The sequence below is a fragment of the Sciurus vulgaris genome (assembly GCF_902686455.1).
Source record: "Sciurus vulgaris genome assembly, chromosome: 11".
NCBI classification, from domain to species: domain Eukaryota; kingdom Metazoa; phylum Chordata; class Mammalia; order Rodentia; family Sciuridae; genus Sciurus; species Sciurus vulgaris.
The window spans coordinates 96,173,671-96,199,454 of record NC_136472.1 but is presented as its reverse complement, the minus strand read 5'-3'; the positions used below and the strand labels follow the sequence as shown (position 1 = coordinate 96,199,454).

Here is a 25,784-nt window from a genome sequence, read left to right as displayed (position 1 = left end):
GTAAGAATGGCTCCTCTCAAAAAGACCAAATACGTACACGTGCTGGCAAAGATATGAAAAAAGGAAACCCTTGCACACTGTTGGTAGGAATGTAAATTAGTACAATTGTGATGGAAACAGTATGGAGGTTCCTCAAAAAATTAAGAATAGAACTACCATAGGAACCATAAATCCCACTACTGGGAATATAACCAGAGGGAATGAAATCAGCGTATTGAAGAGACATCCGCATTCCCACATTCATTGTGGTACTTCTCACTCTAGCCAAGAAATCGAAACAACCAAAGTGTCTATCAACTGATGAATGGATCACGAATACAGGATACAAATAAAAAATGGAAGAGTATTCACCCATAAAAAATGAAATCCTGTCATTTGTGACAACAGATGGAATCGGGGATCACTAAGTGAAATAAGTCAGGCACGGGAAGACAGTTAATATGTGGAATCTAAAGATATTGTTCTTATAAAAGTTGCAAGTAGACTGGTGGCCAGAGTGGAAAGGATAGGGAAAGATTGAGCAAGGGGGACTGAATTTCATAGGAGCAAGTCTCTGAGGACTATTGCACAGTATGGTGAGGATCGACAATAATAATGTACTATACATTTCCAAAGTAGAAGACAGGATTTTCAAAGCTTTCACCACGGATAAATTTGTTTAACCTGATTTAAACATTATGCAATTTATACTATGTATTCTTGCATTGGACATTAGATGGTACCCCATTAATGTTTATAACTTTCTGGGAAACTACCATACCTTCAGAGCTAGCAGTGTTGTTCTGACCAAGGGAGATGGTACTCATCACACTGTCCTTTAGGAATTCCTTTCTGCCATATGTGTTTGTACTCTTCCAGGCAAATTTAACCTCCACTGTCACCTATACAGAATAGCTCCTCTAGACCAATTATTTCTTTTTCATGTATCTAATGAAAAACAAATCACTGGTGAGATTTTTAAGATAGTTTCTTTGGTTGTGAATATAAAATTTTAATTTTCCATTTGAGCAATGCATATTTTAGTAAAGCTATAGGGTTTTCCCTTCTAAATCAAATCCAGTCCCAAATTGTATGAGGATCTCTGTAATGGTATCTTTTGATTTTACTTTAGTTATACCAGTATTTTCCATCATCACTAATAGGTATGCTTGAGTGTTTTGCTCTTCTAAATTTGCTTTCAACTTCTGTATTTCAGTGCACTTAACAACAATTCTGGTCTCCAAATAAATGTTAAGATGACAATGACTCATTTTCTTGATTCCTTAGCATATTTGCTATTGTACAGTCAAATCAAAAACTGACAATTTGCATTTTTTCTGATAAAAGCTATAATCATAACAGTTCTGTTTAAATAATTTACAGCTTGTTTAATTAAAAAGTCTTAGAAAGATGCTTTATTTCATAACCCAGTTGACTAATGATCAATTTTCAACCTCTCTTGTATCTCAGACAAAAACATGTGGTGGCTTAGAGCAAATCTCCCTCTGTCCTTGGACCATTGTTTCTCTTTTATCATTCAGTTTTCTCCAGAATTTTTAAAAATATTTGTTTAGGTTGAACTAATACATAATGGATAATATTCAAAATTTAGAGAGAATACCATTTACTGTGTACAGCAAATTATATATTGTGCTGCATATCAATTGTGAGAAAAAATGAACATGAAATTATTTAGGTTCGGAAACCAGGTCATTCACAATGTATTCAATGATTAGTTGTTGAATAAATGTATGAATAAATACACACTAAGGCAGTTGTTACAAATTGAATTGGATATATCTCACAAGTTATTACCTTCCTACATGGTTTAAGTCCATGAAACTAGAGAATTTTTAACAAGACAAAAAACATGTTTTAATAATTTATTCAAAATAAACTATATTTGTGGAATTTTCATCACTTATGTGAAGAAATTGTTGAGAATGATATTTGTTTTTATATTGAACTCAGCCCAACATATTAGTAATATTTTGATTTTTGCTTCTGTTTTCTAGTTGCTCCAGTTCTTTGTATTGAAGTGCAAGAAAATAGTTCCCAGGAATTGTGCTGGGCTATGTCTATTTACTAAACAAATTTTTCTGTGCATCAGTTATGGCCTGTGCATTGCCCACATTGCTGAGAGGCATCATAATCTAGTTCAAGGTTAGCCAGACATTTTTTATAAAAGGTCAGAGAGTGAATGAAGCTTCAGAGGTCAAAAGGAAAGATGAGGATATTATGTACATACTGTCAAGTAATTTTTACATTATAAAGTACTATTCTTTTAAATTTCTCAAGCACTCTCAAATGTACAAAAGAAAACCTTTGGCTTGCAAGCCAGGGAGAGGATCCTTGATCTGATTCATTGAAGTTAGGAGGAACAGAAAGGCTGAATCAATGAGCGTTCTGTTATAGAGTTGATGACTATTCTATTTTGTCTGTTAAAGTCATTTTGGAGGGATAGGATATTTAAAAAGTATGATTTGACTTTTAGGATCAAAAAGACAAAGGTCAGAATTTTTTTCTTCCACTTAACCCATGTGAACCTGAGCAAACCTTAGTTTGCTTATCTATATAATCCTCCTCCTCATCAACATCATATATACCTCAAAATGGATAATGCCTATAAAATATGAAATGCTTATAGTGAACCCTCAATAAATGTTAGTTACTATCATTTTATATGAAGCAGTAGCATATTCATCCTTATATCCAGCATCTAGGATGTTTACTAAATAATAGGAGTTCTGTTTTTTTTTAATTCACTTATTTTTATTAAATATGTGTTGCCTACAATTATATGAAATGCACATATTTCTATATCCCCAGAATCTCAAAGAACATTTAACCCATAAGGAGAACTCAGTGAATGAATGTCTGTTGTTTGTACTTTGTCTAACATTACAAGTAGGCATATCTGCCATAATTACTGTCAGAATATATTTTGCCTATATTTTAAAATATTCTTTTTGCAACTATAAATATAAATAGCATATATTAAACTGTTAATAATTTGAGAGTCTGGATCTTAACAGATTAATATCATTACAGTTGGCATGCTTGATCTAAATTTTGTCATATATTTTGTTTTTAAGTTTTTATATTGATTCCCTCTTTCTACCCTGTATATTAGAGAAAGTGTTTTGTTTTGAATTTGCTATAATATCACACATACGATGCCATTATTAAAGACAAAATAAGTCAAAAGAGAAGCTGAATAAAAATATGAAGGGCTGGGGATGTGGCTCAGTGTTTGAGCCCTTGGGTTCAATCATCCTTACCAATAAAATAAAATAAAACAAAACAAAATAAAAGACAGAGGAGCTGAATGTGTAGATCATGTAGGGTTTATAAGATTCAGTGCAGCTTATTCACTGGAATTATAAAATTCAGATGCAATGTACCCAGGCCCCCAAGATCACCTCTATTTTTTTACCTTATGTGTCTATAAGAGATCCCAGATAGACACTTTTTAAAATTCTTGGCATAGGTAGAGAAGAAGACTCTGTTGATTCTGAATGCAGTACTAACAATCTGAAGTCATGCCTTGAGCAAGGAACAGGACTTTCTATCTTCCTTTTTTTAAATTTTTTTTTTTTTTACAAACTGCATTTTGATTCATTATACACAAATGGGATACATCTTTTTGTTTCTATGGTTGTGCACGATGTAGATTCATACCATTTGTGTAATCATAACTGTACATAGGGTAATGATATTTACCCCATTCCACCATTTTTCATACCCCACCTCTCATTCCTATAAGCAGGCTGCTCTGCTTCCTGAAGTAAAATTCAGCTGTTTCTAAATCCAACACCATGTAGCTTATTTCATATAAACTTCTCCACGCTCTGGCATTGGGTTATCAAATCATCATAGCATTAGAATTATAGCCAGACTTTGTATATTTTTTTTACCTAATCGTTGGTGATTTTCTTGTATACTGGAAGACTTTTCAAGGAATAACTAGTAAGAATTTTCACTGTCCATATATGAACATTGCTTCCAAGAGTTAATGATCTAGCTGCTGTGAATTCCTTCTTTTCTTGTTGCCAGTACCTGTCAAAATACACTGAGAATTCTTTTAGTATTTTTTAGTTTTGATTATATTTGTAAAAGAATAAACACAATTTCTAAAGAAAAAAGTCTATAAAACTTGAAACTCTTCAGCTTTTTTTTCTTTTCTCTTTTCTCATTCCCAGTTTTGTTACCCAAAGTTAATCAAATCATATTAATGACAAGCACTGTTATAAGCCTCTAGATTGAACAGAGATTGATTAACAACATCGAAGTTAATCTCTTGATATTTTGATGATGGATATTGCTGAGTCTAACACCTTACTTCTTGAGAAGAGAAGGTAAGAAAGGTCATTTGCCTTGTAGACACTGAAAAGTTTACTGATAAATGAAGCAAACTGAAATGGGAAATATGCTACCATAAGGACTAAATTTGGACTCTCAGAAAACCTACATACCATTCATTAGATAGTAGATAGAATGGCAGGTCCAACAGTCACTATAGCAACCCCAGCAGGAAGAGGTAATTTTGTTTCTTATCTCTCTTAATAGCAGAAGGCCATCAGCTGGCAGTAAGGACATCAGTAGCTCCCTCCTGGACAAAACCCTGGCAAGGCAGTGGTCAGAGATGCACAAACCCCAGAGAAAGGTGGGATGCTCTCTCTTTTGAACCTTAGTCTCAAATGATTAAACTATGTAAAGTCAAACATACTTTTAAAAAGACACAACATATTATCTGCTCTAGTCAAGTAGATTACAAAATCTCTGTGTGTTTATATGTGTGTGTTTATACTCCCCTCGCATACAGATATACATATTTAAAGATAAGGTGATATTGGATAGCTCAATGTTCAGGAATGGATAGAATGGTACAAATGTTATTATTAGAACTATATTAGCATATGTTTTATTTTATTTAAGTGGAGACATTCAGATTCAAACTAATTATAAGGAAAAAAAGAATCTGACTTATGGGCCCATGTCTCACTTTGACCTTACCACAACACCCTGATAAGAACACCAGAGCATTAGCTTGTAAGAGACTCCTATACTTTAATATTGTATTCTCTGTGTCTAAAACTAGATATCTGACATATAGTAGGTGATTAATAATTTTTTTGGAGCAAAGAAATATATTAGTCAGATGCTATCAGCAAGCTAGTAAGTGCTCTTGTTGCTACATTTTCTTACATTACTGTTCAGCCAGAGGAGAGATTTAAAATATTTCAGAAATTTAATGTGATCTGAATTGTCCAGCTACTATTTGCTCATGAAAATAATCACTTTTGTTTTATCTTGGAAGATTATTTAACTTAGGATACTGCCAAATAAGAACCCTTTCTATTTTATTAGCATATTTTAAAAGTGAGTTAATATACAGTTGGGGCAGAAAAGCAACACCTTGGTATTCCTTGCTTCTATTAGAGATTTTACCATGAAAAAAAGGGACTTTCTTGGCTTAAAGTCCTTCTGAAATTTAAGAGTTTGCCAATTTTCATATTTTAGTACTGGATTCAGTCCCTACCACCTCCAAGCAATCTTTGCTTAAACTGTCAGCTGAAAAGACTTATTCTTCCTTTGGACACAGCACTTAATGCCCCTACCATAAATTTAGCATTTACCTTGTTTTGTAAAATAAACTTTAAAAATTTAGAATGGTTTGAGATTTACAGGAAAATTGAGAAGATGGAAACAAATGTTACCACACTGTCTACACCCAGATTCCCTTATTATTATTTTTACGTTAGTATGCTAGACTTGTCAAAATTAGTGGAGCAGTATCTACACAGGGTTGTTAACCAGTCAACAGCTTATTTAACTTTCCTTAGTTTTGACCTAATATAATTCTTCTGCTCCAATATCCCATCTAGGACAACCATGTTATATTCTTAAGTCAGACTTTGCTTGCTTTTGATGATTTGGACAGTTTTGAGGTGCACTGATAGGGAATTTTGTAGAATGCCCCTCAAATGGGATTTGTATGACATTTTTCTGACAGTTTGACTGGGGTTATGGGTTTTGAGAAGGAAGATAACAGAGGTAATGTACCATTTTGACCACAGTATATCAAGGATACACATTAGCACCATGAGACTCCGATGCTGATTTTGATCTTCTAGTTCAGAGTGTATTTGTCAGAGTCTCTGTAAAATCGCCTATTTCTTCTCTTTCCATACTGTGCAGTTTGGAAAGAACTAACTACAGTCTACACTTAGGTAGTAAAGTTTCACTCCACCTCCATGAGGGTGGCATTTTTTTCACAAACTATTTGGACTTTGGAATGGGAAATTTGTTTATTCTCCCCTGTGTAGTCATTTTTTTTCAGTAGTTTATATTCATCCAAATGGGCTTATGTATATTTTGTGTTTTGGGTAGTAAGATATTTCTTTCCTTGATTTCTATGAGCCCTTCACATGCTTTCTTCCATAGGATGCTGCTCATTGCTAACACCTTACTCCCAAGAAAGAATCAGTTTAATAAATGTGATTCAGATTCAGTATTTTTTATCTCAGAAGAAAAGTAAACCTATACCTTCTCTCTTTCAGGATGCCAGAGACATTTCCTCAATGGTACCCTGCCATGTTGTCACCAGCACCACAGTCTCATTAAGCAGCTTACTGTCCTCAGGTGACTGTCAGTATTTTTTAATCTGTGCTCTTCTGAGTCACCTAAATTAATACATTTATAGAATCATATCAACATTTCAACCATGTCAAGTAGAGTTAATTGAAAACAAAAATGAAAACATTACAGCTTCCCATTTCTTCTCTTTAGAAATCTGGGAAAATCAAAGAGTAAGCATTTAACTCATATGACAGATTGATCCATGGAATGAAAATAGTGATATTTACATCTATTCAGCATGAATATATGTTAGGGACTGTGCTCAGAGATTTATATGCATTATTTCCTTTCATCCTAAGAGTAGCTTAATGAGGGAACAGCTACTGTGAGCCACACGTTAGAAAGTAGAAAACTGAGCCTTACGAAAATGACATTTCCTAGGACATTCAGCTAGTAAGTTGCAGATCTGGGATTTGAATAAAAAAAATTTTGGCCATCGTTCTCAATCATTATGCAATACTTCCTCACACTGGATTAAGTTTTTAATCAATTTATAAAACTCAGTTCACATTTGGAGAATTACTATCTCTAATAAACTTCTTCAATGATTCTCTCTGGTCTTAACAGTAGAGGCCATATCGATGGTCAGAAACATGGTGGGGATACATTCATTAGCTTACTCCTTTCTGCCTGTGGATGTTGCTGAGAAAGCATCTTAAAGTCTCTCCCTACTGCTGTCCTGTCTAAATCAGAGTCCCCTAAAGAGCCCGAACAGCTGCAGAAGGTATTCATTGGAAGATTGAGCTTTGAAACAACTTACGAGAGTCTTAGAAGCCATTTTGAGCAATGGGGAACGCTCACAGACTGTGTGGTAATGAGAGAACCAAGCACCAAGCACTGCAGGGGCTTTGGGTTTGTCACTTATGCCACTGTGGAGGAAGTGGATGCAGCCATGAATGCAAGACCTCACAAGGTGGATGGAAGAGTTGTGGAACCAAAGAGCGCTGTCTCAAGAGAAGATTCTCAGAGACCAGGGGCCCACTTAACTGTGAAAAAGAACTTTGTTGGTGGCATTAAAGAAGACACTGAAGAACGTCACCTATGAGATTATTTTGAACAGCATGGGATAACTGAAGTTATTGAAATCATGACTAACCCAGGCACTGGAAAAAAGAGGGCTTTGCTTTTGTAACTTTTGACAACCATGACTCTGTGCATAAGATTGTCATTCAAAAATACCATACTGTAAATGCACAACTGTGAAGTGAGGAAAGCCCTCTTCAAAGCAAGAGATGGCTAGTGCTTCATCTAGTTAAAGAGGTCAAAGTGGTTTTGGAAACTTGGGTGGTGGTCACGGAGGTGGTTTTGGTGAAAATGACAATTTTGGTTGTGGAGGAAACTTCAGTGGTCATGGTGGCTTTGGTGGCACTGGATATGGTGGCAGCCGGGATGGCTACAATAGATTTGATAACGATGGAAGCAATTTTGGAGGTGGTGGAAGCTACAGTGATTTTGGCAATTACAGCCATCATCAAATTTTGGACCCATGAAGGGTGGAAACTTAGGAGGCAAAAGCTCTGAACCTTATGTTGGTGGAGGCCAGTACTTTGCCAAACCGTGAAACCAAGGCAGATATGGTGGTTCCAGCAGCAGCAGTAGCTATGGTAGTGGCAGAAGGTTTTAATACTTCCAGGAAACAAAGTTTAGCAGGAGAGGAGAATTAGATAAGTGACAGGGAAGCTACGGGTTATAACAGGTTTGTGAACTCAGTCAAGCACAGTGGTGGCAGGGCCTACTACCAAGAAGACATGGTTTAGACAATACTTAATGTGTATGGGCAATAAAACTCAAGGATTGTATTTGTGACTAATTGTATAACAGGTTATTTTAGTTTCTTTTTTGTGGAAAGTATAAAGCATTTCCAACAAAGAGTTTAAATGTAGACTTTTGTTTGTACCCATGCTGTTGATTGCTAAATGTAATAGTCTGATCATGATAGTGAATAAATGTGTGTTTAAAAAAAATTAAAAACATGGTGAGAGCCTGGGTAGGTATGGTATTGACTGCCCTAGTGAAAACTTGAGAGAATGTGGAGGTCCATTGCCAATTCATATGAATGTCTAAATAAATGAATTTTATGATATATAAATTATATATTAATTGCATGATATTTGGTATAGTAAAAATAATTTATGTAACATAATTATTATGAAAAATTTAAATGAATATTCACAAACCAAGCACTAGTTGGTTTCACTAGTATGATTAAGCTATTTTATTCCTGACCCTTCCTTTCTTTTTGTATTTATTTCACCTCCTTTCAATATTTTGGGTTTTGTGCTTATCATTTCTTCCTTTAAAAAGGCCCATATGATGACTTTAAATAAATTCTATGAATTTGAATTTTATTAAATTGGTATCATAAAGTAGGTTGCAACTTGTTTTCACATAATGCTATATTTGTAAGTTTCTTTTATGCTGTCATAAGTATTTTGGTTCATTAATGTTTATTGCTATAAAATATTCCATTTTTTGAATGTACTTTATCTATTTTTCTATCAATGGGTATCTGTGTCATTACTAGCTTATTAATTAATACATCCAAGCTAGGATGAGCACTTTCTTACCTGTCTCTTAATATTTTTCCAAAGAATTTTACCAGTAACTGTCCATGTGTTCTCAACCCACACCACTCCAACAATTAACATTATGCGATTTCAACATTTCGACAACTTATTGGGCATAAAAATAGTATATAATGTGTATAATGTGGTGTTTTTTTTTTTCTTATTTCTTTTTTTTTGGGGGGGGGGTTTGAGCACAGGGCACTTAAACATGAGCCACATCCACTGACCTTTTCATTTATTTTTCATTTTGAGACAGGTTCTCACTAAGTTGCTTGGAGCCTCTCTAATTTGCTAAGGCTAGATTTGTACTTGCAATCCTCAGGTCTCCACCCGCCAAGTTACTAGGATTATATGCATGGACCACCACACCCAGCCTAATATGGATTTATTTTAATTTGAATCTAATTATTAAATGTAAGCATTTTTATGTCTTTTTATCTTAGGTGAATCCCTATTAGTATGTATTATTTTTTTTATTTCATAGTATATATACACATGTATATACTTATATTTAGATTAATTTGTAGATATAATTTATATATGCTTATTTCTAATCTTTTGTCATTTATATGTGTTTGTTTTCCAAGATTTTGGCTTGTATGTACAATTCTCTTTATGTTGGAGTTTAACTTAAAAATATTTTCAATTTCACTGCAATTAGTACACTGCAATTTAAAAGTATTTCAGTTTTCCCTCATTCAAGGTGAATAAGTATGTTCTAAACCATTTTATACTTTGACTTTTAATTATTAAAGTTATTAGAGATGATTTCTGTAGATGAATATGTTAATATTTAATTTAGATACTTGTTTTCCTAGAGATCTTTTCCTTACAAGTTCTGTGGAATTGATATATAATCACAATGACTTGATACAAAACATTAGGAATGTTTTGACTTAACAATTTTAACATTCATAGTTAACTACTTAACTTTTCATTTTTCCTTTAGTAAGGGTTGTATTATTTTCATTTTTTAAGGAATTTTAAGAAAATGTTCAATTTTGTTGACAAACATGTTCATGGTATCTTTCTATTTCTGTTTTAGACTTGGAATTGCATATATTTTCTATTTTCATTTTAAAGTCTTTTTTATAATCTTATTTTCTTCCCATTCTTTCATCTTTTAGTCGATTGTCTAATTCCAAAAATAATATATGACTTTATACAAAAATGTACATTTACCGGTTCACCAATTTGCTCATATCCTGCTCACCATTTCTTCCTGAATCTTAGATATTTATTCTGAGAACACATATTTTCTTCTGAAATCTATTTTTAATCCTTTCTGTAGTTAAAATAACTACTTGTGGTAAGCTTAATTTTTTATTTGTGCTTTTTAGTTACTCATGACAGTAGAACGTATTTTGATATATCATACACACATGGAGTATAACTTCCCATTCTTGTGGTTGTACACGACTTGGAGTTACACTGGTTGTGTAGTCACATATGAACACAGGAAAGTTTTTTCCAATTTATTCTACTGTCTTTCCCATTCTCATACCTCCTCCTTTCCCCTCTTTATCCCTATCAAATCTGGTGAATCTTCACTCCTCCCTCCCTACTCCTCTGACTGTTGCGAATGAGCATCTGCATATCAGATAGAACATTTGGCCTTTGCTTCTTTGGTATTGGTTTATTTCACTTAGCAATGATAGCCTCCAATTCCATCAATTTACCAGCAAATGCCATAATTTCATTCTTCTTTCTGGCTGAGTAGTATTCCATTTTGAATATGTACCATGTTTTCTTTATCCATTCATCTTTTGGAGGGCACATAGGTTGATTCCATAGCTTAGCTATTGTGAATTGAGCTGCTTTAAACTTTGATGTGGCTGCATCACTGTAGTATGCTGATTTTATGTCATTTGGGTATATACTGAGAAGTGGGATAACTGGGTTAAATAGTGGTTCTAATACAAGAATTCTGAGGAATCTCCATACTGCTTTCCATAGTGGCTGCTCCAACTTGCAGTTCCACCAGCAACATATGAGTGTACTTTTCCCCTACGTCCTCACCAACATTTATTGTTACTTGTATTCTTGATAATTGCCATTCTTATTGGAGTGAGATAAAATCTCAGTGCAGGTTTCATTTACATTTCTCTAATTGATAGTGATGTTGAACATTTTTACATGTATTTGTTGAGCATTCACATTTCTTTTGTGAATGGGCTGTTTGGGTCCTTTTCCATTATTGCTTTTTTTTTTTTTTTGCGGGGGGGATTAGGTTTGTTGAGTTCTTTATGTATCCTAGAGATAAAATTTTCTCCCATTCTGTAGGTTCTCTTTTCATGTTCTTGATAATTTCCTTTGCTGTGAAGAAGAGTCTTAGTTTAATACAATCCCATTTATTGATTCTTGATTTTACTTCTTGTGCTTTAGGAGTCCTGTTGAGGAATTTGGTTTCTAAGCCAACATGATGGCAATTTGGACCAAGTTTTTCTTCAAGCAGGTACAGGGTCTCTGGTCTAATGCCTCGGTCCTTGATCCACTTTGACTTTTGTGCAGGGTGAGAGATAGGAGTCTTATTTCATTTTATTACATATGATTCCAGTTTTCCTAGCACTATTTGTTGAAGAGGCTATCTTTTCTCCAATGTATGTCTATGGCACCTTTGTCTAGTATGAGGTAACTATTTATGTGGGTTTGTCTCTGGGTCTTCTATTCTGTACCATTGATTTTCAATATCTGTTTTGGTGCCAATACCATGCCATTTTTGTTATTATAACTGTAGTATAATTTAAGGTCTGGTATTGAGATGCTTCCTGCTTCACTTTTCTTGCTGAGGATTGATTTGACTATTCTGGGCCTGTTATTTTTCCAAACGATTTTAATGACTGCTTTTTTCTGTTTCTATGAAGAATGTCATTGGAACTTTAATAGGAACTGTATTGAATCTGTATAGTGCTTCTGGTGGTATGGCCATTTTGATAATATTAATTGTGCCTCTCTAAAAACATGGGAGATCTTTCCATATTCTAAGGTTTTCTTCTATTTCTTTCTTTAGTGTTCTGTAATTTTCATTGTAGAGGTCTTTCACCTCTCTTTCTAGAATGATTACCAAATATTTTATTTTCTTTGAGGCTATCGTTAATGGGATAGTTTTCCTAATTTCTCTTTCAGTGATTCATCAATAATATATAGGAACATGATTTATGGGTGTTAATTTTATATACTGCCACATTCTTGAATTCATTTATGAGTTCTAGAAGTTTTCTGGTAGTGTTTTATGGATCTTCTGTAAAATCATGTTATCAGCAAATAGGGTAAGTTCGATTTCTTCTTTTCCTATTTGTATCCCTTTAATTTCTTTCTTCTAATTGCTCTAGCTAGAGTTTTCAGGACTGGGTTGAATAGAAGTGATAAAATAGGGCTTCCCTGTCTTGTTCTGGTTTTTAGATGGCATGCTTTTGATTTTTATCCATTTAGAATAATGTTTGTCTTGGGTTTAGCATATATGCCTTTTACAATGTTGAGGTGTATTCCTTATGTTCCTAGTTTTTCTAGTGTTTTGAACATGAAGAGATGCTGTATTTTGTCAAATGCTTTTTCTGCATCCATTGAGTTAGTCATGGGATTCTTGTCTTAAGTCTATTGATGTGATGAACATCACATCATCTTGAATCAACCTTGTATTCCTGGGACTAACCCCACTTGATCATGCTGCACTATCTTTTTAATATGTTTTTGTATGTGATTTACCAGTATTTTATTAAGAATTTTTGCATCTATGTTCATCAGGGATATTGGTCTGAAATTTTCTTTGATGTGTCTTTGTCTGGTTTTGGTATCAGGGTGATACTAGCTTCATTGAATGAGTTTGGAAGTGTTCCCTCCTTTTCCATTTCATGGAATAATTTGAGGAAGATTGGTATTCATTCTTCTTTGAAGGTCTGGTAGAACTCAGCTGAGAATCTGTCTGGTTCTGGGCTTTTCTTGGTCTGTAGCCTTTTGATGGCATCTTCAATTTTATTGCTTGAAATTGATCTGTTTAAATTTTCTATGTTCTCCTGATTCAATTTGGGTAGGTTATATGTCTCTAGAAATTTGTTGATGTCTTCAAGATTTTATATTGTATTACAGTATAAATTTTCAAAATAAGTTCTGATTATCTTCTCTATTTCAGTAATGTCTGTTGTGATATTTCTGTTTTCATCTCCAATTTTAGGAATTTGAGTTTTCTCTTTTGGTTAGCATGGCTTTGGGTTTATCACTTTTATTGATTTTTTTGAAGAACCGATTTTTTATTTTGTCAATTTTTTGGATTGTTTCTTTTGTTTCCATTTCACTTATTTCAGTTCCAATTTTAGTTATTTCTTGTCTTCTACTGGTTTTGTTGTTGATTTGTTCTTCTTTTTCTGGGACTTTGAAATGTAATACTAAGGTAATGTATTTGTCTATTTTCTATTCTTTTAATGAATGAGCTCAATGCAATGAACTTTCCTCTTAGCACTGTCTGTGTAGTGTCCCAGAGATTTTGAAATATTGTATTGTTATTCTCATTTACCTCTAGGTATATTTTTAATTTTATTCCTGATTTCTTCTGCTATCCATTCATTATTCAATACTGTGTTATTCAGTGCAGGTGTTAGAGTAGCTTCTATTTTTTGATTTTATCATTGATTTCTAATTTCATTCCATTATGATCTGATAGGATGAAAGATATTATCTCTATTTGGTTTTCTTTTTGGTATTTGCTAAGAGTTGTTTTGTGGCCTAAGGCATGGTCTATTTTAGAGAAGGATCCATGTGCTGCTCAGAAGAACATTTATTTAGTTCTTGATGGATGAAATTGTATATATATATATATATATATATATATAAATATATATATATATTTCTATAGCTTATTTAATTTTTATTTGGATAATCTATCCAGTGGTGAGAGAGGTATGTTAAAGTCACCCAGTATTACTGTGTTGTGGTCTATTTGTTTCTTGTAATTGAGAAGGGTTTGTTTGATATACTTTGATGCTCCATTGTTCAAGGCATAAAAGTTGACAATTGTTATGTCTTATTGATGTATAATTCCTTTAAGCAGTATGAAATGTTCTTCCTTGTCCCTTCTGATTAACTTTGGCTTGAAGTCCACTTTATCTGAAGATAGTAACTGCTGCTTCCTTATGAGAGCCATGTGAATAATATGTTTTTTCCCATCAGTCCATGGATGTCTTTGCTTATGAGGTGAGTCTCCTGGAGACAGCGTATTATTGGGTCTTATTTTTTAATCCAATCTGCCAGTTTATGTATTTTGATTGATGAGTTTAGGCCATTTATATTCAATGTAATTATTGAGATATGATTTTTATTCTCTTTCATTTTGATTTATTTCTGGTTTATAATTTGAATTAATCTCTCCATTGTTTCACTGCTTTTAGGGTAGTTCCTTCTCCCTTTGCTTGTTTTTACTTTTATGTTTCATTTCTTCTTGAAGAAATATCTTATTGAGTATGTTTTATAGTATAGAATTTCTAGTTATGAATTCTTTTAACTTTTGTTATCATGTAAGGTTTTTATATCAAAATCAGTTCTGAATCTTAATTTTGCTGGGTATAATATTTTTGGTCGGCATCTCTTTTCTTTCAGAGTTTGGTATTTATTATTCCAAGACCACCTAGCTTTGAGGGTCTGCGTTGAGAGATTCAGCTGAGATCCAGAATGGTTTCCCTCTAAACATAATCAGATGTGTTTCTCTATCAGTCTTTAAAATTCTATCCTTATTTTGTATGTTAGGCATTTTCATAATAATGTATCTTACTGTGGGTCTGTTGTAATTTTGTACATTTAGGTTCTTTAAGCCTCCTGTATTTGATTTTCCACTTTATTCTTCAGGTTTGGGAAATTTTCTGATACCATTTCACTGAAAATATTGTGCATTTCTTTCATTTGTGTCTCCAAGTCTTCATTTATCCCCACAAATCTTAGATTTGGTCTTTTCAGGTTATCCATATTTCTTACAAGTTCCTTTCATGGCATCTTAATATCCTTTCTCCATTGTCAACTTTGTTTTCAAGATTATATATTTTGTCTTCATTTCCTGAAACTCTGTCTTCCAAGTGATCTAGTCAGTCGGTGATGCTTTCAATTGAATTTTTAATTTGGCTCATTGATTCCTTCACTTCAAGGATTTCTGCTTGGTTTTTTTTTTTTTTCAGAATCTCTTTATTAAAGTGATCTTTCACTTCCTGTATTTTTTCTCTGATTTCACTCCTTACACCATTCTTTACTTCACAAATCAGTTTAATATGCACATTCTAAACTCCTTCTCTTGCATTTCTTCCCCTGTGCTGTCAACAGATTCTGTTATTGGAGTATGTATCTGAAGCAATGGAGTTTCTACCCTGTGGACTTAGAGTATCCCTGAAGGTTTCCAGTAGCATACTGTTTATGGGGAGACAAGTAATAACAACCAATGCAAACAATAGGTATCATTAAATGAAATAGTTCCTAGTATGAGATCTACAGTGTTAATTATCACAATAAACAGAAGTGATATAATCAGTTATTGCCTACAATAAAAACAGCAGGTTTGCAAATGGCTTCACAATTTCAAAGGGTGGACAGGGAGAAAACAGAAGTGATATAAGATCTGGTGATTGTGAGTGAGGAGGAGAGAAGATAGAGATAAAAATTTAAAGGAAACAGTGAAAGAACTATAGAGGTAGGCTGTTAAAAGACAGAATCAAGGGAAACAGGTGAGAGGAATATACATATATAAAGTAAAAACTTAAGACATAATTTTTAAAAAATCAAACAAAATTGAAATATCCTAATTGTATATCCTACTTCTCAGAAAAACTGATTCACCAAATGCTAGAAATGAGAAAAAAAAAAAAAAAGCCAAATACAAGTATATATAAATGTCCATGAACCATTAAGGTCACAATTAAACAGAAAAAGGATAAAAAGTAAAAAGAAAGAGAAAAAATATTGAAAAGTTAAAGAGTTCTTTCTGTTGGAGTTCAGTAGATTCTCAGCTTCTCTTCTCAGCAGTTTTAGGTGGGGTCATCTGGAGTGTGGTGCTCCACCCCCTGGATTGGTGGGTGAAAGAGTTAATTCAGCATGCAGAATAGGGTTTGGGTTTAGGGGGACTCCAGACTCTTCACTGAATACTAATTGATATAGAGATTTTAAATCACTGCCACCTCCAGGGCCCAGTAATTAATCACCATGCTGGAAGACTGTACCCCAAAGGTCTCCCCTGAGTTCCACTCCTATGATGGTGGAGCCAATTGTGAGTTCACTATGTCACCTGTGGACCCCTAATGAGGTCCACTCATTTCCTGGTCTTGAGTTCAGTCTCCAAACAATCTCTTCCACCCCTTGCCCTTCCAAGTTTCCCAGCCAGATGCATTATCTCCCAGCAGGTCCTGCAAGCAGTCAGATTGGAGGGGGAAGGTTAGAGTTGGGTGGGTTTCCAAGACCAGTTGTCCCCTGTGTAAACCTCTCTCCATGCTTGATTTTCTCCTGGTTACTTAACTACACTCTATGTTGTGCAGTGTGTTTACTGGGCCTGTATTTTGGACCAAAGTTGGGTTTCCCAGTAATCAGCCCCCTTAGCTACCTGCCCCTGTGCTGAGGCTGCTAAATATTTTCTTGCTTTGTCCTCTGCAAGCCACCTGGAGAGATGATGCTTCTTTCCTTCACAAGGATATTGTGCAGCATGCCTTTCAGTTTAGTTGGGCAATGCCCTTGATCTCTAAATGCTCCATACCCAGACACATCTCAGGCCTCCTAAAGATGTGGGCTCCTTTAATCCCCTTAACACTCCACTTTGCTCATGGAGGAACAGCTTTGGCAGGTGCTTCTGGCTGGGGATTTGGTCAGAATGTATGCTGACGGGAATTTCTCCCTTATATTAGTATCTCCAACCTCCTGAGTCCCTGATCTGCTTTGAACGTGCAGTTTTAAATTCCAGTAAAACCCCCCACTACCCTTTTTTTTATTCACCTACCTTGTTAAGAAGCTGCCTGTCTTCTTTCTTGGTTTCATAGCATGGAGCAGCCAGGAACGAGACCTTCTGTATTCTGCCATCAAATGTATCCTAAACTCAATTTTTATTTGCAATTTTCAAACCCCTCTTCGTGATTGTTGATTTTCCTGAGTAGATAATTTTAGGTTTGCAGCTATTTTGTTCACTATTTTGAGGATGGTATCCCACATCTTCTTGGTTCTATTGTTGCTGATAATGTGTTTAGTTATCATTCTTTTGCAGGTACTTTGTAGTTTTTCAAATTTTTGTGACACATTCTGCACCTCCACCACAGGGTGTCCAGGTGGGTATTTCTTTCTCATTCATGCTGCACAGCACATGTTATAACTTCAATATCTGTGGCATAATTTTTATGATTTTTGGAAAATTCTCAGAGAATATATCCTGAAATATTTGTTCTTTCGCTATTGTTTCTATGCTTCTATTCTTAAACTGTGGCTATTATACTTTTTAATTCATTTCTTGTATTTCAATTAGAAGTTTATATCTGATTCTTTTTCAAATTTCTGATCAATTTGGATAGCATCTCAGTTCCTATTTTATTATATTGTTATTTTCTTTCAACCTTTCACACATAGTCATTTTATATCTTGTATTTGAATACATTTGTGTTTGATTTAGGCATACAAATTTGATTTTTTTCTCATTGACCTTTTACTTTTCCTAACATTTTTCTCTATAATTGGTGATGTTAGATTGGTGGTTCATGTGTTTCATGTTAACTTTTGTGAATCCTGAGGCCTATATTCTGCATCTGTCCTAAAAAGAGAATTTCTATTTGCTTCACAGAACCAGAACTACACACCTTTCAGTATCATACTTTCTGCACCAGGACGTAACGTGATTTCTGATAAACATATGGTGAGAATGAAATATATGTGGAAATATTATTCTTAAAAGAAGGTTGATTCAATTTTGGAGCTTCCCAGTAAACTTCTTCCTTCCACTTTTATACACAACTACACCAACAGAAAAAAAATACTGACTGTTAAGTAAATTATTTGGATCGACCAGGTGCATTTTGATTGATTAGGGTGTGTGTGTTATAAGAATTTTTTTCTCTTCTTTTGGACAGAGACTATTAGCTTTCTGCTAGTAAAGAATACCAGGAACATATTACCAAGACACTAGTGCCCAGGTCAATCATTGCCTCTAGGAGCTCACTGAAGGGGGATGAGTGAGTTATGGGTTTTCTTTATCTCATAGTTGTTTTCAGATTTACTCAGAAAGTATTGTTGCAGGTCCAAAGCTCTTGAACACATTACTGATCATAGTTTCTACTTTCAAGCCCATTTTCCATATTGTTTGGTGACTGCTCCAGGCTCATTTTTTTAAAAGCAGTTTTTCTTCTTTTCTTGTGCCTGAGAATAGATAGTTGAGTTGTAGGGATTCCACTCTTAGAAGTTCATTGTACTTTATACAAGATCACCAATAATCATGTTTTCTTGATGAGAACAGTGGTTTTGTAACAAGATAGCTCCCTGGAATTACCTAGATCATTTATTGATGAAATCTTATACTGAAAGCATGAACCATAACCACTAAGGGTACGACCTTATGTACAAAGTCATTTTGCAATTAGAATTATCTTCAGAAATGGAAACTTAGCATTTGTCTTTACCTTCCCAGCCCCCTCAGTCCCTTTTGCTAAAGTAGTACATTATTCCCAGCTTTGTGTCAGGTGGAATACCAGTCCACAATTTTGGTGCTAACCTACATTATTTGAGCTTATCTCTCAGGCTTCTGCTGTTCCCATTCAGGCTCAGCAGAGTGGCAATCAACTCAGTGCTATGTTTGATCACCAGTAATAGCTGGGACTGTGATCTACGGTGATGAACAAGATGAGATAGGAGTAACTTACTCAGAAGCTATGGAATCTGTCAGACAATGCTGTGCATCTCTCAGAAGGAAGTCAGCTGAATAAACTGCAAGCTCTGCAAAGCGTGGCTGAAGGGAGAGCTACCTTTCCTACAAATCACAGTAATGACCGAAATCCCAGCACCGGCAGCTTCTGTACCAGTAAAAAAATCATTGCCTCAGGACAGATTTAGTTTATATACAGCACTTACCAAGCAAGCTTCCCCTCTTTATTTTCTTTCAAAAATAATGACATTGTAATCAGTACACACTACCTGAAGAGTCAAGTTGTTTTGTATTTTTAAAAAATAGCACTTAAATCCTTTAAGGCATAATATACACTATTAATAATGAGAACAATGATGCTGTAAATTCATAATAATAGATTTGAATGAAATTTTTAAAAAGTCTAACTAATGTGCAGCTAAAGGAACTTTCTGAAGAAGTGTAACATGGGCTTCTCATGTATAAACTCAAAAACAATACTTACATAAATCACTTACTAAGGATCTAAGTACCTTCTCCTTTCTAAATGTAATTTAACAATTTTGGAGCAGGAATTTTGTGTAATCATTACATTCAACTATTGAAAATTAAAAACCACTTCATGCACTGTGTTCCTGTTCTACAGTGTCTGCAGTGTGTAGAGCAGACACGAGTGTTCGGCAGCTGTTTCTAGACAGCCGTCAGCACAAAGGAGTCTCACTCATCATACCTGCAACAATCCAAGAACATGCCTGCCTAAGCTACTGCCCAATCTGTCTGAATTTCAGATAAATCACAGATGTGTGCTAAATAATTGCTGCAGGATTTAATCAAATCTTGTTTGCTTCTCTTAAAATCATTTAGTATCTTTATGGTTGGCCTTAATTCTCACTGAATAACAGCTTCTAATGAAGCATAACAATTTTAAGACATGCTTTATAAGGTTTTTTCAAAGAATAACACTTGTTTTCTTTTAGCATTAAAAAGTTGTATCTTGTGCTTCCTCATAAAGAGATGGCTAAAGTATTAGATGTAACTTTTTACTTGCCTTTAAATAATATTTTCTATATTTAAACAAGCTTGATATTTCTATTACTTTTAACATTGTATAATAATATCTGTGGAATCCTCCAATGTGGTCATTTAAATAAATGATTATTTATCAGGGTAGAATAGAAATATTTAGCAAAGGTTAAAGACAATTTATAAAATTGTGCAAGATGTTGGTTTACAGATTTTTTAAAAGTTTTAAATTGTCAATGGACCTTTATTTTATTTATTTTATTTTTATGTGGTCCTGAGAATTGAGCCCAGTGCCTCACACATGCTAGGCAAGCAGTCTATCACTGAGCCACAGTCCCAGTCCCATATTTTTATAAGCTCTCAATTTCAAGTATGTTTGTAAAATTTAACCAACAGCTCAAACATTATTCTCTTTAGATAGGCTCTCACATGAAGAAAGGATCTCAAACTCTGGAAAATGTTGAAGGTTTTTTAACTGACATATTGCCAGTCCTGTTTGTCTTCCATTTTATTGGTTATAAGTGAAGAGAATGTGAATGAAGTGGAAGACAGCAATTCTTCATAGAATTTATATTTAATATCATTCTATGAGTATTACTGTGAAAACAGTGACTAGCTGCCTATATCACATGAAAACCTTAAATTTATCATGAGAGGAAAAGATGATCAATAGGAGCAATGGTAGAATAAATACCCTATATTATCTATTTATATTTTAAGTTATATATTTTTCTGTGATGTACAATATTTTCAATGATCTCAATGACAATATTTGAGATATTAATAAGGAACATGCTGTGCGTATGTGGATAAATTTTATGTATTAAGCATGTATAATTTTTTCTTCACCTGGACATGAAACAGTTTACAAACAGTGAAAGGAAAAGAGAAACCTGGCTGCTCAGCAGGGAAACTCAGGGCATCACACTGAAAGGAAGTCTTAGCTACTATAATACATTTTGTGTTTATTTATTTTTTATCCTTCAAAAGATTAAGACAGTGAATACTGTTCCTCTTGAAAGCTAAGGTTCAGCTACCAAACCACTAAAGGGTCCCTAAGAGCACAGGATTCCTGCTACATGTGCCAGGGTCAAATTCCCGTCCCCACACTTAAATGATCCTGGGTAGATTACTTACCTTTTCTCTTCCCTATGTGGTACATGTCTATATAGTTTCCACAAGCTCCTGTGAAGTTATTATGAGAATTACATGGAATAATATGTTTATAACACTCAACACAGGTAGCACATAAATAAACTCAGTAAATTATAGCTAGCAGTATTTTTTAAATTAAAATACAGATTCGACTAGAAAAATAAAAACAGAAACCATAACAGTTCCTATAGTCATGTAGGTAGAATTAATCTTGACAGCAGTTTCTTAAATCCTCAGCATCTCAGTCTCTGGATGTCAGGTTTGATTTATGTTTATTTGTCTTGGCCAGTTTCAAAATTTCCCATCTCCTAAAAGCTACCCTGTGTGCTAACTGGTCTGATAATATAAACCATCAGTAAAAGGGGAAAATTGAATATTTTCTAGTACAGAAAAACTTTCATGAGTGTTTTCTTTTTTTCATTTTTTTTTGGGGGGGGGATTACTTTTAAACTTATGAAGCCTACTTTATTCTTCCATTTCAGTAATTTCTATTTTTTCCAGTGCTTTACCAGAAACCATTATCATAGACCCTTTTTGAAGTATTATTATCTTAAAATAATTGTAATCAAAATGTTAGTTCATAGCAGAAAAACCTTTGTTTCTCAGAGTGTGTTAAGGTTTTGATCATCTGTTGTTTTACAAAGCACCCTGTCACCTACTGCACGTCAATCATCATTAGCTTGCTTGTTAAGAATTTGAAAGCATATAAGTTGTGTAATAATAATCCACTCCTGCTTTTTTGTCTTCTTCTTCCATGTCATTTGTAACTTTTCCCTTAGTCAAAGCAAAATCAGCTCCATCTATTTGGTATGAAGAAACAAATAGGAGAGGCAGTATTGAAGTGAAAGCAAGAAAGGACAAAAATAGGAACCAGGTCATTTGACTCTAACTTCAGGGCTTTCACTGTAAGCTCTGTCACCTTGAAAAACAATTTCTTAGATCTCTGTTTTCCTCTAAAATAAAGGATTGGAAGAGATCATCTAAAGGTTCTTTCCCACTTTATATTTTAAATGCCATCATATTTTAATATAGTGTATAAAGTATGCTACTTATTTAACAGAAAAGAACTGGCGTGGAACTCAGGAAGTTCCATGAGCAATCATTAAGGTAGACTATGCTGATGTGGACTGTTCAGTGTGAAGATTACAGCCATGCAGTGTCACAGAATTCTACTCTTCAAAGTAATAAGATAGAAGATAATAATTTTGTGAACATTTTCAAAAGCTTGATAGCAAATGGAAAAATAAATTTATATTTCACTGACATAGAGCAGGTACATATTATTGATAGAGTCAATAGGCAATATGAACAGATTCAATTGAGCTGAGGTAATTGTAATAGGCAGGTTGAAAATCTGTAATGCAAATGTAGATACTATTTGGTATGAACCCAATTCCCTTATAAAGTTACAGTGTCGTACATAACTACAGCATACAAACTGAAAGTGAAATTGAGTCAATTAAGCAAGTCTCAGACGTGTAATAAATGATCTTTCTACATATTGTGAAAACAGCACTGCTTTTTAAAACAATAAGGGTCAGTGAAAGATAACCATAAAATTGACTCATTTTGCATAGTTGATTGGAAATGCAAATATAAAATTACCTTGCTTTTATAGTTTTTAAATGTGGTAGTATCTACAGAAAGGAACTTGTCTTTCATTTAGTACCCAAGAATTTGAATTTTGGTAAATTCAAAAGGGTAAATGAGCAGAACTACTTTTCATTTGGACACATCATTGTTGATCCAGTGGACCTGAATTTAGAAACAAAATTTCTAATGACTTTGGCCAAGACCAGATTTTTACTCCCAATAAGATCTTGCTGAGTAGTTCCATTAGAGATGAATATGTCCACTGGCAAAGTGTATTTTTAAACTATTGCTTATCCTTTTGAGTTTCATGAAACTTGAGTACTTTGCTATACAGAATTTCAGACTTAATGAGAATAAAGTTCTTTTTTGCATTATAAAAGAAGAAGTACACTTTTCAGGTTAACTTCCAAAGGGTATTAAAAATCCATATTAATGAAAATATGGAAAGAATTTTATTCCATGAACCTTTCAACTCCATTTAAAAACATCTATAATACCATGGCATCTAATTATCACTCCTACAGCTCTATTTTTTTCCCTAGGAGTTCAGAGCAATTTACATAGTTAACGCACTTTGACAGAAAAAAAATCATTTAAAAGGATAAAAGAAACTGAGGCACCCAAAAGTTAGGAAGTTTGGTCACTATTACACAACTCATGATGAAGGAATAAAAGTTATCACAGTCTAGGGAAAAAGGGGTTCAGTCATATTTTTCCACTTAAATTCTGTGTAAACTTGCAAATTACTAAACATCTCTGAGTCTCTAATTTTATGTAAAACTGCATAATCTTCTCTATTAACAGTTACTACGAGGCTTGGGGATATTGAAATAGTATATGTCAGGTTAAATAAGTTATAAAGTGCTACTCTTATAAAATATGTTATCTTGTGCTTCTACTTCAATCTCTGAATGGAAGGTTAATTTTTCCTCTGATAATATGACCAAGAAATTTGAACATCTCATGCTCACTGTATAAATGTATGAGTATTCTAACAATTTCCCTACATGTACTTTAGAACATCTGAAACTCCAGTTTTAGCTACATACTGTGGGTTGGGCCATGAGAAGGAAGCTGAATGGGCTCATGAGTTGCCTGGAATAGAGCTAGAAAACTGTAGTCTGAAAAGGGAGCACAGACTATCACTGCAAATTAAGGATCAGGATGAGAACAATACTAATCACCCGATAACAGGGCGTCTGTCAAAACAAAATGACATAGCTAGGAACTGAGGGTATTAATAACAGGTTAGAAGAAGGAGAAAAACAACTGAAGCAACAGGGATGAAGGTACAGGTCACAAACAGCTAAGAGGCCAGGAGATTTTTTTTTTTTTTTTTTTCTAATGGATGCTGGCTGCATGGTACAGAGACCTCTCAGCTTGAATAATAATAGACAGTAGCAACTATACGTTACAAAACCAGAGAAGGATGTAAAATCTTCTTAGGCTCCTTCAGTTAGGGATATTAGGGAGTTTCACTATTCATAACTTTGTGATGGTATTATGTTATCAATGTCCAGCCTGAAGGGGTAGAAATAAGTGGTACTAATTGAAATCTAACAAAAATATGTTAAATTTTGTGATTTGATTTTCTAGGGTGATAAATAACTTTGTAAATACAGAATGTTTTGCATAATGATTTTTAAATATTGAACTAAGCTAATATTTCTAACATTTAATATATGAGTGGGATGAATTTAATAATTCATTCAGTCATTCATGTATCAGATGCATGGATCTAAGTGTCCACTGTGTGTTAGGTAGCTACTCAAGAAAAGCAGAGTTTACAGTCTTTTAGCAAGACAATGAGATATCATGCCTGTGTGGAGTTCTGGGCATAGTCTGATTTAGGTTAGTATACAAAAAATGAGATTAGAGAGGTATATCTGAGTAAGTTGTAACATGGCAGCAGCAATATAACAATATAATGCAGGACTATACTATATTAAGACTATATTTAGCCTCATTTAATTACTTATAGTGCTATGGGAAAATTTATGATTATTACTCAGTGGTAATAAAAGAATCATACAGAGGGTAAAATAATATAACCAAAAAGAATAAAAACCTGATAATTTGCTCTACTTCATGCAGAAAAGTCCTTTAATAATTGTTTCTATTTATGAATAAATCTAGATTCAAATATATGAACTAAATCTTAAACCAATATCTGAAAAAATTACGGTAATTATTTGAGTGGCAGAAATACCGTTATTCTGAGACATGTTCATAATATGGCATAAAGGAAGTGAATTATTTGGAGAGATCTAGTTTATCATCCCTGGTAATGGTTAGAATCAGGATTCTCAATTGAAATAAAGGAGACACAGATGCTGTCCAGGAAAAAAAAAAAAGTGAAGTAATATGCACTATCATACTGGACTTGGATTGGAAATGTCAGTATGATATAATCCTGAGTTGTTCTATTCTTACAACCCTATAGCAACCTCCAGTAATGTGACTGGGCTATTGAAATATCATTTCCCAGTGAAAAAAAACAGACCTTCTAGGAGCAACCATTCATTCTAAGTTTGGGTCTTGTCATACCAAAAAGTGAAGAAAGAAGCAAAGACTACCAGGGCCACACTGAAGGATGTCATGAGTCAACTTGAACAGACTTTTACTTCACAAAACGAGGAACTTTAAGCTTCGAAAAGGATAACAAATTCCATTGATTGCACTCTGACTCCACAAATTCCTTTGTTAGCAAGTAAATTGTTCATCTTCAAAGAAGGTAGGTGAAGCAATTTGTTAACTTGGAAAATGATAAAGGGAACAAATCAAGCATTTATCCTGCTATTTCTGTATTTCTGCCACTGAATAGCTCAACTGTAGATTAGAAGGAAATCACTCTTTATCAAGGTCCTTTGATTAACAAATGGAAAGGAAACAACAGAGTCAGAATACAACCATTTTGTAAATCCAGTAATAGATTAATGGATGTAGACATCAGTCATTACTTACATCACACAAAGAAAGACAGCAGG

The 25,784-nt window shown here is 34.0% G+C and overlaps 1 protein-coding gene and 1 pseudogene across 2 annotated transcripts in view; one reads left to right on the top strand and one right to left on the bottom strand.

The window, feature by feature from the left end:
* The window catches only part of CNTN5 (contactin 5), a 1,212,510-nt gene that overhangs the window by 413,858 nt on the left and 772,868 nt on the right, over positions 1-25,784 (bottom strand). The window lies entirely within an intron of this gene.
* Positions 4,294-7,877, top strand: LOC306638574 (heterogeneous nuclear ribonucleoprotein A1-like; annotated as a pseudogene). The gene is made up of 2 exons: positions 4,294-4,337; positions 7,273-7,877. The product of its transcript is annotated as a heterogeneous nuclear ribonucleoprotein A1-like (transcript).